General features: G+C 48.2%; 1 protein-coding gene across 1 annotated transcript in view; it reads right to left on the minus strand.

Annotated features, from left to right (window-relative positions):
* LOC127007181 (uncharacterized) overlaps positions 1-6,078 on the minus strand; it is a 149,252-nt gene that overhangs the window by 88,325 nt on the left and 54,849 nt on the right. The gene's annotated exons all lie outside the window — the stretch shown is intronic.

The following is a 6,078-nucleotide window of genomic DNA, read 5'->3' on the forward strand; positions in this document are numbered from 1 at the left end:
CGAAAAGCATTAAAGTAATCCGAGACAACGCTGAAAAGAATGATTTATGAAGTAAATAAGAGAGAAGAAAGGAACAGAGGAAATTTTTTTCTGGCAACACGGGGGAATGATCCCTAAATGGGAGGAAACTGTGGGAACAGCGTGTTGCGGGCTTTTGTTTTTGTGTTGCCCCTGACTTGTCGACTGTGCCCTAAAAAAGGCACGAGGAAGTACTCAGAAACACATCAGCCAGTCATATATGGCAATTCTACATTCATTTTCTTGAAAACGTCATATATTCCGACTCACCTTCGAACTCAATTTTCCCCATTTTCTTCTCGCTAAATCTTTCCCATTATCACCTCTCCAAACTCCTTACAATCACATCCTCATAATCGTAGACACGGCGTTGGACGTAACTCGGCGGCCTCCGTCATATCGATGCTTTTTTCCCTTGTCACATGTACGCCTGTGCTCGCCGGACGTGCCTTGAAAGTAAACGGTCCTGTGGGCTGCCACGGCAAGGCACACTGTCGCTTGTCGTCACTTGGCCAGGATCAAAGGTGTATCTTGAGTCGCCCGACGCCTCATTATGCCGGCGAGAGCTCGAGGCGGGTGTGTGAAGAAGGAATTAGCAAGGCAGATAGAGTGAAAGGGAATTATTAAATGAAGGGTTTAAAAGCCAGCATCGAGCAGACCCTACGGCCAAGACTAGGTTGTCTGTCTGTAGCCTAAGCGGAGTGACATCAAACGGCCAAGACCACGTAACATCTTTGCCATAAAAGAATTGTTGAAAGCGATGTGAGTGGAGGAAAAATCTTTTGATGTGAAGAATTATCCATAAATAGAACGAGGAGGAAGAAGAAAGGGAGAGGAGAGGTAGATGAAACTGAAGGGTTAGAAGGAGGAGCAAAAAATGGAGGAGGAGACAGTGGAAGAGGATGAAAATTAGAAAAATGCGAAGAAACAGAACGACGAGGAACACAAAGCAACACAAAGAAAGAACAAACAACAGCAGACCTGATGATTCTTACGAGGCTGTTTGTGACAAGATACACTAAATATCTAATCAAAGGTGGAAGATGAAGGACAGCAAAGGCGAAGACTCCTCCCCACCCCCCCATCCCTCCAGACAAAGCTAGCAGGAATGGAAAAACAACCATGCAGCATGGAAAACTGCATGGAAATTATGTAGGAAAGAGGAAAGAACTACCATTACTGCTATCACTAACCGGGCGAAAAAAACAGACAAGGACACCAGTATTCCAAAGAACTTAACGTTATTACGACAATGAGTAATATCTTAGTTGCTGGTTGAATTCAAAATACTTGTCTAATCTATTCTTGAAGGCCGTAACTGCTGTAATATCAACGACATCACGGGTAGAGAATTCCAAATATTAACGACTCGATTGAAGAAGTGTTTGGCTTCGTGCGACGAGAATCTTTTAACACTTATCTTGAAATTGTTATTTCTTCTTGTTCTATTTGATCGATCAACTGTACAGGATTGGTTGAGATACAATGTGAAAAAGGTCAAAGGGAGGAGAGAGAGAGAAAGCAGGTGGAATTATTACCGCCAGACAGACAGAAAAAAGACAACAAAAGCAACAAGAAAAAAAAATATGAGCCGCGAGAAAGGACAATGGACACACACACACACACACACACACACACACACACACACACACACACACACACACGCACACGCACACACACACACGCACACACACACACACACACACACACACACGAAGCGGAAACCCAATGGTGACACTTGACTTTTGTTACCTCAGAAAATCCAGTAATTATTCGTTCTCGCGTTCTTTGTGAGGACCAACTCACGGTCACCGCCATTCTCTCCCCCCTCCCCCCTCCCCCCCTCCCCACCACTCCCTTCCCTTCCTCTTTCCTCCTCCACCTCCTATCTCTCTCCCCAACCTTCTGTCTGCTCCATTCTTTCTCCCCTCCCCATCTTCCCCTCCACACCCTTCTCCCCCTTCACACCCTTCTCCCCTTCCACGAACCACCTGTCACCTCCATTCTGTCTCCCCTCCCCACCCCTCCCCATTCCGTCAATCCTCTCCCCTCCCATCCTCTGCCACTTAACACCTTTCTTTCCTCTGCACCCGTCTCACTCTTAGCCTCTGGTTCTACTTTTTTGCACTTTTTTTTCTTTCTGGAAACGAACCAGTCTCCCCTCCACTGCAGAAAACACACACACACACACACACACACACACACACACACACACACACACACACACACACACACTCACTCACTCACTCACTCACTCACTCACTCACTCACTCACTCTCTTATTTTTATTTAAACATCAGGATACATATGACAAAAGGGCGGGGAAATTGTCTCCATGCTGAAGACGACCTCTGTCTTGAGGTCGCCTATCTTAAAGCATTGTCACTAGTGTTGTGTTGTGCTTGTGCTCAGGCGGATGTGATTAGGGCGGGTAAGTGCGACACCAGGCATGAGTCGCCACCTTCACCTGCTGGGTGTTCATTGCCCTAACGCCCACTTCACCCGTGAAGGCGTTCCACAGGTGGGCCGTGGCACTCGTGAAGGCCCTCTGGCACCTGGCTGTGCGACTTCTCGGGATTTCAAGGAGGAGGTCGTTAGCCACCGCCGCTCTCGTGGTGTGCTGGCTTCTCCTCCAAGTGACCCGTAGTGCCGCCAGGTGAGGTGTATGTTGGACCTGGGCCTTGTGTAGGACTGTGATGGCACCGACCCTTCTCCGGTGCCCGAGGCTGTCGAGCATACAACGGGGGGCATCCTGCTGGTGATGTAACTGCTGTCGATGTTGCCGCTGCCGCCACTTGTGTCCATGTGGTCGCTGCTGCTGAAGGCTGCTGGCATCGCGGATGAGTCGCTCTGCCCTCCTCTGCACTCTCTCCAGCAGCAAGAGGTGACATTGGGCATTACTCATCCAGGAGAGAGGGGAGTATTCCATGACGGGCCTCACCTGGGCTTTGTACAGCCTCAGGAGGCCGTCTGCGTCGAGCAGGTGCCGCACGCGACGCAGGAGTGTCACCCTCAGGGAGGCTCTGCGCGCCACACACTCCAGGTGGTGGTCGAAACTGAGTCTGGAGTCGACCTCCACCCCCAAGATGTTGATGGAGTCCTTGATGGCCAGGGTGTCGTCCCGAAACTTCAGCCGTCCCTGCAGGAGTCTGGCGTCCTCCCCCGAACGCGATATGACCATGGCCTGGGTCTTCTCGGCAACAAACTTGACTTGCCAACGTCGTCCCCAGGCCATGATGTCACCAAGATGGCGGTTGGTGGTCCCTGGTGTAGCTGTGGGACAGGGTGCAGTCGTCGGCGTAGGCAGAGGCCACTGGTAGGCCTCGGAGCAGCTCGTCGAAGTATGCGTTCCAAAGAATCGGGCCCAGTAACGATCCTTGTGGAACGCTGGCAGTGATTGGGTAACTGCCTGACGTGCACCCGTTCACCACTACCCTCAGACTCCGGCCGTGCAGGTAGCTCGAAAACAGCTGCAGCAGTTGTCCTGTGATGCCGAGCTGTTCGAGCTTGGCCAGGAGGCCCCTGTGCCACACACAGTCGAATGCCCCAGCAATATCTAGGGCAACAACAAGTGAGGGGCAATCAGAGTCCAGGGCGTCATGCCAAGACTTGCTGAGCAGGAGGAGGAGGTCTGATGCCGAGCGACCTCTCCTGAACCCGTGCTGACGAGGAGACAATAGATGGTTCTCCTTCAGGTGGCGCGTCAGCTGCTCAGCAATAATCCGCTCCAGGATCTTGCTAACAACCAACAGGAGCGAGATTGGGCGGTAGTAGGTTGGGTCTGTCTTGTCCTTTTTTTTGAAAACCGGTGTGACACAAGCCTCTTTCCACATGGTCGGCCAGGCCCCTGCTCTCTCTCTCTCTCTCTCTCTCTCTCTCTCTCTCTCTCTCTCTCTCTCTCTCTCTCTCTCTCTCTCTCTCTCTCTCTCTCTCTCTCTCTCTCTCTCTCTCTCTCTCTCTCTCTCTCTCTCTCTCTCTCTCTCTCTCTCTCTCTCTCTCTCTCTCTCTCTCTCTCTCTCTCTCTCTCTCTCTCTCTCTCTCTCTCTCTCTCTCTCTCTCTCTCTCTCTCTCTCTCTCTCTCTCTCTCTCTCTCTCTCTCTCTCTCTCTCTCTCTCTCTCTCTCTCTCTCTCTCTCTCTCTCTCTCTCTCTCTCTCTCTCTCTCTCTCTCTCTCTCTCTCTCTCTCTCTCTCTCTCTCTCTCTCTCTCTCTCTCTCTCTCTCTCTCTCTCTCTCTCTCTCTCTCTCTCTCTCTCTCTCTCTCTCTCTCTCTCTCTCTCTCTCTCTCATAAGGACATTGGAGTCTGCAAAAGGCCGGTAGGCCTGTACAAGGCTCCCGTGAATCTAACCCCACCTAATATCGCTGTCCATGAATTTATCTAATCCATTTTTGAAAGGGACAATTGTATTGGCACTCACCACATGACTGCTAAGCCTATTCAACTCATCCACCACTCTCTTAGTAAACCAGTTTTTGCCTATGTTCCTGTTGAATCTGAATTTATCCAGTTTAAACCAATTACTACGTGTCCTACCCGGTTCTCTTACCAACAAAACCTTATGAATATCCCCCTTATTAAAGCCCCTCATCCATTTATAAACCTCGATCAAGTTTCCACGCACCCTTCGCCTTTCTAGAGAATGCAAGTTTAACTGAGTCTTTCCTCGTATGGCAAGTTTCTTAACTCTTGAATCATCTTAGTCATCCTCCTCTGCACCGATTCTAACATTTTGATATCCATTCTATAGTAAGGTGACCAGAACTGAGCCGCATAATGAAGATGAGGTCTAACTAATGCTAAATATAGTTTGAGGAAGACTTTGGCGCTTCTGTTACTTACATTTCTTGAAATAAATCACAGTACCCTGTTTGCTCGATTTCTAGCTTGAATGCATTGTGCCCTTGGACGGAGATCAGAGCTCACTAAGACCCCTGAATCCCTCTCGCATCCAGACCTACTTATGGGAGTGTCATTTAAGCAATAGTTATGTGAGGGGTTGCTCCTACCTACACTCAGAATACTGCACTTCCCTACATTGAACTCCATCTGTCATTTATCCGCCCAGTCATACAATCTGTTTAGTTCATCCTGGAGAATACTTGCGTCCTGATCTGACTCAATTACTCTACCGATCTTGGTATCATCTGCAAACTTACTGACATCACTACTTATTCCTGTATCTAAGTAATTGATATAAATAATAAACAAAAGTGGACCTAATACTGAACCTTGTGAGACCCCACTCGTAACACATCCCCAGTCAGATCTTTTACCATTGATTTGCACTCCTTGCTTCCTATTGCTAAGCCACGCCTTGACCCGGTTAAAAACTTTACCGTCTACTCCGTGAGCCTTTAGTTTAAGCAACAGTCGTTGGTGAGGAACTTTGTCAAACGCTTTACTAAAATCAAAATAGATTACATCATAATTTTCATCATTGTCTACCGCCTCAAATACTTCATTGTAGAAGGACAAGAGATTGGTGAGGCATGACCTACCCTTCGTGAACCCATGATGCGAGTCGTGAATTAAGCTGTTTCTCTAGATGCTCCCGAATGTTCCTGGCTATTTTCAACTCCAGCATTTTGCCTGTAACCGATGTTAAGCTAATTGGGCGATAGTTTGAAGCCGCTGATCTTTCCTCCTTTTTTTAAAATCGGCGTCACATTAGCTACTTTCCATAGGCTGGGCACATAACCAGTATTTACCGACATCTTAAAGATGTCGGTTAGTGGGTCACTGAGTACATCCTTGCATTCCTTTAATACCCTCGGAAATATCCCGTCAGGACCTGGCGACTTATTCTTCTTAAGCTTATCTATCTCATCTTGGACTACTTGCCTGGTAATGTTTATATCCCTCAATTTATCGCCATCCCCGCCCTCGTACACCTGAACCCTTTCCGGAATAGTCGTTCGATCCTCTTGTGTGAATACTGAAAGGAAGTAGTCGTTCAACAATGTGCTCATATTTTCGTAATTTTCCACTAGCTCGCCTGTGTTTGTTTTCAGCGGTCCAATTTTCTCCCTTGTTTTTGTTCTATACATCTGAAAGAAGCCCT

Source organism: Eriocheir sinensis, chromosome 34 (assembly GCF_024679095.1).
Source record: "Eriocheir sinensis breed Jianghai 21 chromosome 34, ASM2467909v1, whole genome shotgun sequence".
NCBI classification, from domain to species: Eukaryota; Metazoa; Arthropoda; class Malacostraca; order Decapoda; family Varunidae; genus Eriocheir; species Eriocheir sinensis.